We start from the raw sequence: 13,761 nt of genomic DNA on the forward strand, positions 1-13,761 counted from the left end.
GCCTCCAGAGGCTTTGACAGCTTGGTTTTGATATCCTCCACGTTCTTACTCTCTGTTTGTCCCTGGCTTGGAGCTGGAGGCAGGGCCAGGAGACGCCTGGCACTCTGGACTGGAGCTGTCACTGAAATGTCCCCAAGTTCAGATGGTGGGTTACTCTCAAGTATGTGACTGTTTCTGCTACTGCAGGACTTGGGGAGTTCTTGAGTTTGTGTCACACAAAACGTCTGGCTTGGAGGTTGCAATCCCAGGGAATTTTTCATCACCAGGGAAGTCTCCATCACTACAAAGGGATCAAGGGAGAAGTCAGTCCCTGGTAAATGAGATGCTCCCCCTAAACACCAACACAGCAGTCATGTACCTTTCAAGGGGTTCAGGGGCAAGATGGGCAAGGCATTTCTACTAACTCTTCTTAAGGATCATGGACAGTGCCCTATGCTACGAGGTAAGCGGTGACTGTTGTAATGCTTAACTGGTGATCATTTCATGTCACTGATCCTTGGCTCTCTTTGTATCTCATAGGACTGTTGTAAGTCCAATACAAAATGAGTCTTCTTTTTAAACAACTGAAATGTTTTACAAAGCCTAGCATTCTCATAGAGAGTCCTTTCAATTCTCCCCACTTTCCCGAGAGGCTAAGAACACTTCACACCATGAACTAGGAGAGGGGGTAGAGCCCTTTCTGATGAAATACAGAAACAAAGACAGAGTCTTAGCCTGCTTGCTCTCTGGACAGGATCTCGGACCACAAGGTCTTAAATCCTGGTATAAATGACGGAAGTGAGGACACTTCAACTGGCACTCTCGTAACAAGAGTTCTGAGACACCTTCCAAAGAGACTGTAGCAGTAGACGAGGGAAGGGAGTGCTACAGTGTGGTAGTACAGGGGGAATGCTCGGCTACAGCAGTGAAAAATGTGGTACCTATTGGTGTGCTCTCGGGGTTCTTGTACATGTAGCATAGATGACCTTTACAGTGTCCCTGCCACCTTCCCACCTGCATTAGGTGTTCTTTTTGTTTTTTTGTTTTTTTTAATTTACGTTTATTTATTGATTGATTGTGTGAACTTATTTATTCTACGTATTTATTTTTTTGGCTGCACAGGGTCTTCATTGCTGTGCACGGGCTTTCTCTAGTTGCGGCTAGCGGGGTCTACTCTTGGTTGCGCTGTGCGGGCTTCTCTTGTTGCGGAGCATGCGCTCTAGGCGCGTGGGCTTCGGTAGTTGCGGCTCACGGGCTCTAGAATGCAGGCTCAGTCGTTGTGGCACATGGGCTTAGTTGCTCCACGGCATGTGGGATCTTCCCAGACCAGGGCTCGAACCCGTGTTCCCCGCATTGCATTGGCAGGCGGATTCTTAACCACGGCGCCACCAGGGAAGCCCTAGGTGTTCTTACATAGAGTCTAAAAACAGAGGGCACTGAGCGAAGGTAGTGGTTACTAAAGGCTCAGGATCTAAATTCTACCTGTCTCTACACCCCTTCCCAGCTGTCGATTTGACCCCATTTGTGAATGCCGACCTCATTCTTCAGCTTTCTCTGCCGTTTGTATACTCACCTTGAAAACTTGTTTCTGTGATGCGTTGAGCAGACACAGGGTGGCAGATTGCAGAGGTGGAAGCTGGTGGTCGGATATCTGTGGGCTGAATCTCCTTCAGTCCCATTCCCATTTCTGGTTGCGCAGAGGCCCTACTTCCTGTGTATGACGCGGAGCCATAGGATTGCGGGCAGGAGCCAAGTTCTCCATACAGTGAAGACCCCAGTGTGCCTTGGTTATAGTAATATACCTGGCTTCCTTCCTGGTAGGGAAGTGACAGGCGGCTATGCCCCTGATTTGGAATCTGAGATGGTGCTCCCTGAGCAAGCCTGGCAGAAAGTGATGGATATAGAGGGACCATGTTATTGGCGTCTGAAGTTTTATCATACTGGGCTGCCATAAACATGGAGGAAGCAGCTGGGTGCCGGTCAGTGAGTGCCAGAGTAAAGTCTCCGAGTGAAGAGGAATTCTTTTCAGTGCTTCCTGTGATGTCCCACTCAAGAACACCTGGATAGGAAGGAGCTGAAGTGGAGATCTGGCTGTGGTCAGTAACTCCAGATAACATAGTCGTGCTGGAATGTTGGTAAAGGTAGGCACTACCCATGAGTGTCTGGAAAGAGGTACCGGTAGCCGATGCCGAACTGACGGCAGGGGCAGAGACTCTGGAGAAGTTGCAGACACTTCGTGTTAGGGAAGTTGCATTGCTCACCACAGGAAGAGAATGCTGCAGAGAATTTAGAGTTCCAAGTAGAGATGGATTTTGGAAATTTTCTGTAAGAACAAGAGGGTCATGAAAAACTCAGGGAGGTTGAGAAATTCTCACTACGTTTGAGGAACAGCATTATCTTAAGGTTCTTGCTCTCAGGACACCTCTACTATCGACCCTTCCTGAGAAACCCAAAATCAGACAGTTAATGATGGCTGTAAGGACTGAGCAGTTTTCCACTCTTCTGTATTAACTGCCTGTGCTCCCATCTTGGGCACAGATGGGCAGAAGAGCCAAGTGGTATGGTTCAGACATTGTTCTCTAGGCTGGAAGCAACCTTCTCCCTGCCCTGTCTTTCCCTTCAGCCTGCACTCGTATTGACTTCTATGCTATTTCCTAGACTGGAAGCATTTTAGAACTAGGAGGCCCTTAGAGAACTTTCTCTTTTTTCAGTCTCATTTCACGAGTAAGGAAACTGAGGCTCAGAGAGGTCGGGTTGACTTGTTCAGGTTCTCTCATCATGTTAGTGTCATTACCAGGTTTCAGAACCTAAGTATCCTGACTTCCTTGCCAGGACTCCACTCTGAGCATGATACTGCCAGAAAGCAGGAGAAATAGAACTTATAATATAAGCATTTTTTTGGTCCATTAGAAAACAGTACGGCCATTACCATTGTCATCTTCAGTGTCTCCCTTTGCTTGTGCAGTTCCCACGCTATTACCTAGAGTTGACGTATAGCTCAGTCCAACTGGTGAACTGAAAGAGTCATTTTTGCCCTCTTCAAGCCTGGTTTCTCATCCTACCTCAAAATGATTACCCGAAAGTGGATTTCTTAAGTGCTTTTGGAAAGAGAAAAGTTATCTGATTACTTCAGATTACTCATCTATAAAGTGGTTATAACACCACCACCAATAATAATAGCAGTAATAATTAATAGATGAATAAGCTGATCTATTGCGTATGATTTATATGGAGGAAGATACAATAAGTTCTAGAAAGACAAAGAAAAATCATGAAAAACATGTTACGTAACGAAAAAGAAATCCATAGATATTAATGAAAACTGGGGTATGTGGGCAAGTATCAAAGCCTAATGAATTTACTAACAAATGACATTCTGTACCATACATGCAATATTATGAAAGTGAATTTTGCCCACTCTATTTTAGTGAATACTATTAACCAAAAAACACGATGGAGGTGATAGAGGTGAATGAATTCCTAGCCAATGCATACAGACAGAGACGATAAATCAGTAAAAAATGCACAACAAGCAACAGAATGCAACAAATGTGAATGTATAGGTAGCCACAACATATGTAGACAAGTATTTCAATGAAAACCGGTACAAAGCAGACAGCAAAATAGTAAGTGTAAAAGAGTTTCATTATTGTGCTCATTCACATTTTTACCCAGCAAGTAACAGGTATTAAGCCTAGGAGAAATATATCTTTCCATGAATATAACTCATATAATAAGCAGAAAGGAAGCTTAAAAAGTATCAAGAAGGTTTTTGTATTTATCCTAGAACTTAGAATCATCTTCCACATCCAAGAAGATGACATCCCAAGACCTCAAAAAACCATCATCCCTAGAATCCAATTAAAAAAGATTTTCAAATGTAAGAAAATCCAAAGGACTCCACAACATTGTTTTAGATAAATGTGGATGTTTGTGTTTTCTTTTTTTCTTTTGCCGCGCCGCGTGGCCCTGGCCGTGAAAGCACCGAGTCCTAAAGCGCTGGACCGCCAGGGAATTCCCTAAATGGGGAATTAGAGATGTGGGGCTTGACTTTTTCTTTTTCTTCTCCGGTAGCTAAGATCTACAAGCGAACGATGGCTGTTGATCAATGTGCTCTCTGTGTTAGGAAGGAAATAACTGTAAAAATGAAAAGCAACCTTGCCTTAGAAGCTACATATCACACAAAGGAAATAGTCCTTCTGATTCAATGTAGAAGATATCATTTAAAATGTTTAATTGGTCAAATGTCTACCTAGTTTAAAAATTAGAAAGAATAGAACACTGAAAAGCAGCCCCCTAGATAACCACTTTGGTTTCTGGTTTCTAGGAAGCATCATTTCTAAAACATACTTCTAAAATGTTTCTATTCCAAACTGTCAAGTGCCAGCTGTATTCAGAGAGGCAATAAAAGAAAGAAAACGGAGTATGACTTTTCTGATAGGCTGCCTTTCCTGGTGATCCCCTGTTCTGGCCTTACTTTCCTTCTTAGTCTGTTAATGTAAGGATTTGCTACCATCAGCTTTGTTTTGCCCTGCTCTGAGCAGATTTCCCTCTGTGCTGTTTCTGCTTTAATTTAAAATCTTTGGCTCCCATCAACATTCCATGGCAAACTGCCTCTTTCTTGAGAGCTCCTCTATGCTTTCCCTCTTCATTCTTATATTTTTTTCCCATCTCTTGGTTCCTGTTGGCCTGTGCTAATGAAAACAATCCTAAACTTGCTTACGTTTGACTCTGTGCCTCCCTATATAGCCCAGTACTCTCCATCCTCTCTCCCTATTCTCTCTTTTCAACTAGTCGAAATACTAGTGGAGGGAGACCATTGGAGATGAAACATCTTGGTATATATCGCTAGTTTCCTGTGTCACCTGGCTTTTCTATGTTTCTGTTGAAACACTCTTTTGAGAAGTCTCTGATTTCATTTTCTACATGGGTACCCTTTAAGGCTCAATATTGGAAAAGAAGGGGATCAGAGTGATCAACCCAATGTGGTATCCTAACGTAACAGATAAGGAAAGCAGCAGGCTTTGTGAGGCAGTCAGTGATTTGTCCAAAGTCACACAGACAGTAAACGTCAAAGTCAAAACTGAAATTAGGTCTCCAGACTTGTAGTTCAATACTTTCCCTCATTATTCCACGCTATTTTGAATCTCCTCCTCAATTTAGGGGCAAAAGAAATCGAACGCAAAACTTTCCAAAGTTTCTTTTCTTACCTGACATGGTCAGAGAAGAGGAGACATCAACTGCAGGTACAAGGGATGAGGAGACAACACTAGAGGATGTCTGAGTGGCTGCAGCTGAACGGCGCACGTGTCCAGTACAAAGGTCACTGGTTACTGGTCCAAACGGCTCCACGGAAACCCCAAGACCTCTACCAAGTGGTAGTAGGTTTGGTAGGAGAGTGATGTCACAAAGCAGGCAGTTGAAAGGTATGAGCTAGCCAATAGGGAGGTCCGATCCCCAACAGGAGGGCGGGCTTGGGTGAAGAGAGCGTAGGAGAGCTAAAACAACCCCTCAATTTCTGAGCTCTGGGGAGGAAATCCTAGAAGACAGATTTACCTCCCCCAGGCTCTTCCATTAGGGAAATCATTGCAACATTTCTTACAGACGTTCATTAATATAATTAACTAACAGTTACTTATATTCTACAGAGTATTCTATTTTATGTATCATATACTTAGAGCTATATAGATCTTATTTAACTAGTATCCTTAGGAAGGAAAGAGCCATGTAGTTTGAACTATTACAGTTGTAACTTGGTTAAAGAGCAGGGTGAAGTTTGTTGAGTGTACCCTGTGGAGAATGTTGTGGTCCAAGGCTCTTCTCTTTTAGTTTCTTCTCCTTGACTCCTACCTTCCTTGGGCTGGGCTAGGCTGGGGGCCAGGTTGGACTTGCGACTTAACATTTCTCTTCCGCTTTCTTTTTTTTTTTTTTTTTTTCTTCCATTATGGGCATTGCTTCTAGGACAAGCCTTGGTCTTGCATTGGATGTTCCTTCCTGTCAACTTCCAGCAGCAGGAGTCTTCTTTTCAGTGCTTGATGCTTCACGAAATAGACTCTGCCCATTGGCAGCAAATACCAGAGAGCTAGGAGACAGAGCTGGTTGCAGACCTTTCCTCTTCCAGCCTTTGGTTGCAATTGTTTTGCCCATGATTTGCTAGCTCTAGTTCCTTGGGCCACACAGGTATCCTGCCATCCAGCTCTTTTTATATGTGAGAGACATTCTGAACACTGTCCCTCTTTCTTTGCACAGAAGTATATACAGTGTGGCAGTTACCGTAATCTCCTCCCCCTTGCAAACAGCCCCTCTAGAATCTCGGACCTCTAGGACTCTCTGTCTTGCATGCTTGGGTGCAAGGCCAAGCACAGTGAAGAGGAGAATAATTAGAGAAAGAGGAGGACATTGGTGGAGAACTGGGAGCAGGTAAGGTGAAAGGGCACCGGAGAAAAGAGATGCATGTAGGTTTTTTGGTTTCTGTGGGAAACAAGTTGACACACTTGGGCCTCATTTTGTATTAACAGAACAGAGAGTTGTAGATATAAGTAGCTAGATCGTGCAGCAACTGCCATGAAGTCTGTACACTGAAGAGAACAGTCTCACATCTAGTTTTCATTTTGTTTTATGTCATATTACCTTATTTATAGCATTCACTGGTATGTTTGTAGAACGCAGATGTTTTCAAATGCTCTGGTTTTGTCTACATGGTTATTTCCTTGTCCTATTTGTAAGGAATCCAACATTGTAAGACATATTGCATGTTTTTCTCTTGACGATTGTTTACCTTGAAGCGTCATGAACTAACTTGAGCTGTTGGATTTTGTGGAGAAACTTTAAAAAGGGTCTGTGAAAAAGGCATTGTGGTGAGTCGCATTATGCACCCGAGCGTAAGGAGCAGATATCTGCCACCAGCCCAGCTTGGCCTGGATTGCCTCTGTGTTAGTTCCCCTGGTTAGTGCTTTTCTCCCTAACCACTCTTGTGACTGTGATAATGTGAGTTAAGGGCTGAGTTGCTAGTGATTTATGTGTGAGGTAGGCTGGTTTGAGGGAGGAAATCTATGGACCTAGTCATTTTCCTTGGTGGTAAGCTTTCAGGGGTGCAAAGATCGATCTTCCTGGGGACTTTTCTGGTACCAGGAAGATATCGCATAGATGGGACCTCCAAAGACACACATTTAATTTTTAGGCCTGTTGTTCCTATTGTGGGATGTGAGTTTCTTCACTGATGGGGATGCTGCTTATCTGAGAAGAAACTGTGAAAGGTGGTGTAGTATAGAGGTGTGGCTTAAGCTTTTAAGTTTTCTTCAAGGTTTTTCCCCTAAGCTTCATACTTCAGACGGCCTACTTACATGAGACTAGTATGTGATGTCAGGCTAACAACTTCCTAAATACCTGCAAGCCAGATCAGTGTCTCTTTTCTCTATATTCCCATGGAAATCAAGGGTCCCGCCGAATTTTCCATCGAAACAGTTGATTTGTGCTGTCTCTAGGAATTCTAAAGGGCGTACCGTTGCTTCCTAACCGGTGTCATTTGGGAGATCCCCCTCTGTACGTTCAAATGATTAATTTTGAGACTCTGCTCATGTGTGCAGTAAACCCTTTAATTCCCTAAGACCTTCCTTTCCTCCATCTCATACCCCATTAAGCCCGCCTCAGTTTATCTCCTGAATTTCTTTGGAATCTGTCAGCTCTCCCTCAACATCCTAATACTGAACTTGCCTGTCTGTTGCGATTAGGTCCTAACTAGTGTCCATATATCTTGTTTCCCTCCAATCCATTCTTCACACAAGAAAGCTTCAAAGCAAGTTGGAACATTGCTCATAAACATCGCTCACAAACATTGTTTTGAGAATAGAAAACACACTGGTGGCCTTTAAGACTCTGCGTGCTCTAGAATCCTCTCTGCTTCTCTAGCCCCATCTTGTGCCACGTTTGCCCTCACTTTCTATGCTTCAGATACACTGAATTAACCTTAGTTCTCACTCATCTGACAGAAGTCAGTTGAGAAATTATTTTTCACTGTGATTCCTAGCATTAAGGAATTTGATGATCAGGTTTTGTATGAGGACTAAAACTAAACTGGGAAGTGGAAGAATTGCGTTTCAACTGTTTCAGTCAACACGCATGTATTAATGATACCTAAGTATTGAACACCGGGCTAGGTTTCATGAGGGATACAGAAGTTCTGGCCATCTCTGGTTTTGGGTATCCCTTATTTGTTGAGACCTTTGCGTTGTTTGGTTGCCTTTTGTCTGTTTTCCAGATGGGAAAACAGGAACAAGGGAAGTATAGGTTATTACTAGGTGGGGTTGAACAAGTGGAGCAGCAAACTGCAAAGCAGAAAGAAGAGGGACGTACTATAGAGGGATGTGATTTCCATTTTCAAGGCGCCTGCGTCCTGTGCAGGGAGACAGCCTAACATAAAATGTGCCTAACAAAAGATCTATTGACTTCTTACTAAAAATCTCCAGTTCATATAACCCAGGGGTTTATACCTTCTCCTTTAAAAGTTCTATTCCTGGGACTTCCCTGGTGGTCCAGTGGTGAAGACTCTGCGCTTCCAATGCAGCAGGCGTGGGTTCAATCCCTGGTTGGGGAGCTAAGATCCCACATGCTGCGCAGCCAAAGAAATTTTTTTCAAAAGTTATACTCCTGTGTTGTTGAATTTAGTGGTTTAGATTTTGTTTGAATGTTAAGAAGATTTCAGTTTATTTACCAGGAACAAACAAAACATAATGTAAAAATAGTTTCCCAGAAACGATTTCCATCGTTCTCTTCTTCCCTTTCTCCCGCAGACTGACTGGTGTTTCATCTTGACAAGTTCTCTGAAGTTCTCTGTCATTCCATAGGAAAGCGGTCTGGCTTGGAGGTTGCAATCCCAGGGAATTTTTCATCAGCGGGGAAGTCTCCATCACTACAGAGGAATCAAGGTTGAAGTCAGTCCCGGCTAAGTGAGATGCTCCCCCTAAACACCAACACAGCAGTCGTGTACCTTTCAAGGGGTTCAGGGGCAAGATGGGCAAGGCATTTCTACTAACTCTTCTTAAGGATCATGGACAGTGTGCCCTATGCTACGAGGTAAGCGGTGACTGTTGTAATTCTTACTGGTGATCATTTCATGTCACTGATCCTTGGCTCTCTTTGTATCTCATAGGACTGTTGTTAAGTCCAATACAAAATGAGTCTTCTTTTTAAAAAACTGAAATGTTTTACAAAGCCTAGCATTCTCATAGAGAGTCCTTTGAATTCTCCCCACTTTCCCGAGAGGCTAAGAACACTTCACACCATGAACTAGGAGAGGGGGTAGAGCCCTTTCTGATGAAATATAGAAACAAAGACAGAGTCTTAGCCTGCTTGCTCTCTGGACAGGATCTCGGACCACAAGGTCTTAAATCCTGGTATAAATGACGGAAGTGAGGACAGTTCAACTGGCACTCTCATAACAAGAGTTCTGAAACACCTTCCAAAGAGACTGTAGCAGTAGACGAGGGAAGGGAGTGCTACAGTGTGGTAGTACAGGGGGAATGCTCGGCTACAGCAGTGAAAAATGTGATACCTATTGGTGTGCTCTCGGGGTTCTTGTACATGTAGCATAGATGACCTTTACAGTGTCCCTCCCACCTTCCCACCTGCATTAGGTGTTCTGTTTTTTTGTTTGTTTGTTTGTTTTTAATTTACGTTTATTGATTGATTGATTGATTGAACTTATTTATTCTACGTATTTATTTTTTTGGCTGCACTGGGTCCTCATTGGTGTGCACGGGCTTTCTCTAGTTGCGGCTAGCGGGGTCTACTCTTGGTTGCGGTGTGCGGGCTTCTCATCGCGGTGGCCTCTCTTGTTGCGGAGCATGGGCTGTAGGCGCGTGGGCTTCGGTAGTTGCGGCTCACAGGCTCTGGAATGCAGGCTCAGTCGTTGTGGCACATGCGCTTAGTTGCTGCACGGCATGTGGGATCTTCGCAGACCGGGGCTCGAAGCCGTGTCCCCTGCATTGGCAGGCGCCACCAGGGAAGCCCTAGCTGTTCTTACATAGAGTCTAAAAACAGAGAGCACTGAGAGAAGGTAGTGGTTATTAAAGGCTCAGGATCTAAATTCTACCTGTCTCTACACCCCTTCCCAGCTGTCGATTTGACCCCGTTTGTGAATGCCGACCTCATTCTTCAACTTGCTCTGCCGTTTGTATACTCACCTTGAAAACTTGTTTCTGTGATGCGTTGAGCAGACACAGGGTGGCAGATTGCAGAGGTGGAAGCTGGTGGTCGGATATTTGCGGGCTGAATCTCCTTCAGTCCCATTCCCATTTCTGGTTGCGCAGAGGCCCTACTTCCTGTGTATGACGCGGAGCCATAGGATTGCGGGCAGGAGCCAAGTTCTCCATACAGTGAAGACCCCAGTGTGCCTTGGTTATAGTAATATACCTGGCTTCCTTCCTGGTAGGGAAGTGACAGGCGGCTATGCCCCTGATTTGTTCGTGGGCCTCCTGATGCAGCAGTTCCCTTGGCTCTGGCCCTGTCGTCAGCTGCCCCTAGGAGGACTCTGAGCCCTAGCCACTTCTCTGGTAGATTTGCCTATTCCCCCACTATAATCACACCTGAATAAGGCAACTCAAACCTTTCAGAGATGTGTCGTGAACCTCTTGTTTTCTGAAATACCTATCTGGTGGTTGTGAGACTTAAGGCCAACCTCCCCGAGAGACTTTGTTTCTATTTCTCCTAGTAAACCTAGACTCATCTCCTGTCACCTTCAACTCTACTCCAGTTGTGTTCTTTCAACCCAGACCCCTGACCCTGCTTTTTACTTCTGCCATTTCATCCTCACTCCTGCTTCCTTTCCTAAATCCATACGTCTCTTTTGGCCTTCCTAGCCCTGGGCCAAGTTCCTTCCTCTTTCCTCAGTTTTTACCCCTTTCCTTCATTCTCCCATCCAACTTTCAGTCCTTCCTTTCTCACGCCCCAGTTAGCAGCATCTCAAAATTCGAAAGGTTTATTACTCATCTATTAATTCTATTCCATTTACTTATTCGGTTCTATACCTATCTTACCTATGTATGGAAGAACCGCTGGTAGCCAAGGTGGCAGCAAGAATCCTAGCAGCTGTCACCTGACGTATCCGTAGTAGTCAGCAATTTCCATTTCTTTGTCCCTCTGGGTGAAAAATTGCAGCTTCCCCGAAGAGGTGTATCTGGCAGCATTCTCCCGTTGTTGTTGAGCCCGCCTCTTCATGGCCTCTCGCTCTGGCCTCTGCTCTTGTTCGATGGGCTTTGACATGACTGGCTCAGGCACGTTGGGTTCCCTCCATGGAACTCGTTGCTTGCTGAAGTCTTGGAGTAGAAGTTGGGTTTGGAGCTTGGGTGGGGACTGGCGCTTAGTCACAGCAGGGGGAACAGGCTCGCGCTGGAGAGAAGCGCCAGATGAAGTTTTGTAGGGTGCAGGCCTAGGAGCAGCAGGCTGAGGGACACGAGGCTGGGTATGGTTGGTCCAAGCCGGTTGGGTTGGGTTGGCCACAGTTGGCTGAGCTGGTTTGGCGGGACCTGGCAAAGAGGCAGGAGCTGGCTGGGATGAATTGACTGCAGCAGGTTGAGCTGAGTCAGTAGAACCAGGCTGGGCACGGTAAGCCACAGCAGGCCGATGTGAGGCCAGAGACTGTGGCCTCCGAGGAGCGGGTCGAGCTTGAGGCTTGTCCCAGGCAGAAAAAGGCAGAGGTATCAACTTGACCTTCCCAGGAGGAGGCCGCTCACACTGGGATGGAGATGGACACTCTGTTTCAGCACTGCTGTCTGGTTTCTGGGCTTGGACTTGCGTTTTCTCAGGCCTCTTACCCTCACGTGGGGTATGCCGCCGTGGCTGGATCGCTGGGGGTGGCTGGGGGTCTTTGGGGTTGCTTGAATTTCCCAAGAGCCGACAGGAAGAGAGCCCAGTTTTCGTCTCATTCTTCTTCCCCAGCGCATGAAGAACCTTCACAGACTCCAGCATGCGCACGCCAAGGGAGGTTCGAGGCTTTTGAAAGCTCTCTTGGCGAAGCTCAGTTTGGTGTTCCTTTCGCTTCGTGTTGGGGATTGCTGGCTTGTCTTCTGCCTTGACTTTGTTCCCTGACTGCTTGTTCTCTTCAGCCTTGTTTCTTCCTCTGGTCCTTTTGGTCTTTTCCTGCCCATGGCTCTCAGTTTTGCTGATCTTTCCGGATGCAGCTTTCTGAGGTTTGCCTTGAGAGTGCTTGGCCGTGTTCGCAGGAGCCCTGTCACTGACTGCAGCAGTGCATATAACCGCTTCTCCCCCTAACAGGCACTCTGGATCCTTTGGCTGGATTTTGGCCTTGGGAGCACCACCGATAGGCTCAGAGGCTTTCTGTTTGTTCTTCCTGGGTTGATCAGAGGGAACCTTTACGACACTTGGCTTTTCCTGCACCTGATTCACCTTAATGGCTCTGGTGTCTTCAGCTTTGATCACGTTGGGACCTTGGGATCGATCAAGATCTTTCCAAGAATTAAAGAGCTGGGGAAGGTGAATATCCTCCGCCAGTGTAGTAATGTCTGCAAGACCACTGCTAGGTTCAGTCCCATTTTCAAGTGTCCCTAGGTCCTGACGACTCAGGCTGTTCTCTCCCAGATCAGCATTTTCAGAACCAGGCTGCTCCTCTTGGCTGAGGGGATCGGTGCAGGCCAGCGGCTGGGGAATATCAGGGATTCCTAAAGGGAGTAGTGGAGGATCTTGGTTTTCTATTGGGATCTGGTAGGCCTCCAGAGGCTTTGACAGCTTGGTTTTGATATCCTCCACGTTCTTACTCTCTGTTTGTCCCTGGCTTGGAGCTGGAGGCAGGGCCAGGAGACGCCTGGCACTCTGGACTGGAGCTGTCACTGAAATGTCCCCAAGTTCAGATGGTGGGTTACTCTCAAGTATGTGACTGTTTCTGCTACTGCAGGACTTGGGGAGTTCTTGAGTTTGTGTCACACAAAACGTCTGGCTTGGAGGTTGCAATCCCAGGGAATTTTTCATCACCAGGGAAGGCTCCATCACTACAAAGGGATCAAGGGAGAAGTCAGTCCCTGGTAAATGAGATGCTCCCCCTAAACACCAACACAGCAGTCGTGTACCTTTCAAGGGGTTCAGGGGCAAGATGGGCAAGGCATTTCTACTAACTCTTCTTAAGGATCATGGACAGTGCCCTATGCTACGAGGTAAGCGGTGACTGTTGTAATGCTTAACTGGTGATCATTTCATGTCACTGATCCTTGGCTCTCTTTGTATCTCATAGGACTGTTGTAAGTCCAATACAAAATGAGTCTTCTTTTTAAACAACTGAAATGTTTTACAAAGCCTAGCATTCTCATATAGAGTCCTTTCAATTCTCCCCACTTTCCCGAGAGGCTAAGAACACTTCACACCATGAACTAGGAGAGGGGGTAGAGCCCTTTCTGATGAAATACAGAAACAAAGACAGAGTCTTAGCCTGCTTGCTCTCTGGACAGGATCTCGGACCACAAGGTCTTAAATCCTGGTATAAATGACGGAAGTGAGGACACTTCAACTGGCACTCTCATAACAAGAGTTCTGAGACACCTTCCAAAGAGACTGTAGCAGTAGACGAGGGAAGGGAGTGCTACAGTGTGGTAGTACAGGGGGAATGCTCGGCTACAGCAGTGAAAAATGTGGTACCTATTGGTGTGCTCTCGGGGTTCTCGTACATGTAGCATAGATGACCTTTACAGTGTCCCTCCCACCTTCCCACCTGCATTAGGTGTTCTTGTTTTTTTTTTTTTTTTAATTTATGTTTATTTATTTATTGTTTGAACTTAT

General features: G+C 45.6%; 1 long non-coding RNA gene across 7 annotated transcripts in view; it reads left to right on the forward strand.

Moving 5' to 3' along the window:
• The first annotated feature begins 224 nt into the window (after positions 1–224).
• The window catches only part of LOC309654174, a 59,625-nt gene continuing 46,088 nt past the window's right edge, over positions 225–13,761 (forward strand). For 2 of the 7 annotated variants that reach the window (XR_014259963.1, XR_014259964.1), the window contains exon 1: positions 12,931–13,013. This is a non-coding gene — a long non-coding RNA (uncharacterized lncRNA). Of the gene's footprint in view, positions 314–8,822; positions 8,904–12,930; positions 13,014–13,127; positions 13,143–13,761 lie in introns of those variants that run through there. The other 5 variants (XR_014259962.1, XR_014259961.1, XR_014259965.1 and 2 more) reach the window with 5 other exon arrangements.

Source organism: Balaenoptera physalus, assembly GCF_965194825.1.
Source record: "Balaenoptera physalus genome assembly, contig: HAP1_SCAFFOLD_2168, whole genome shotgun sequence".
Lineage (NCBI taxonomy): Eukaryota > Metazoa > Chordata > Mammalia > Artiodactyla > Balaenopteridae > Balaenoptera > Balaenoptera physalus.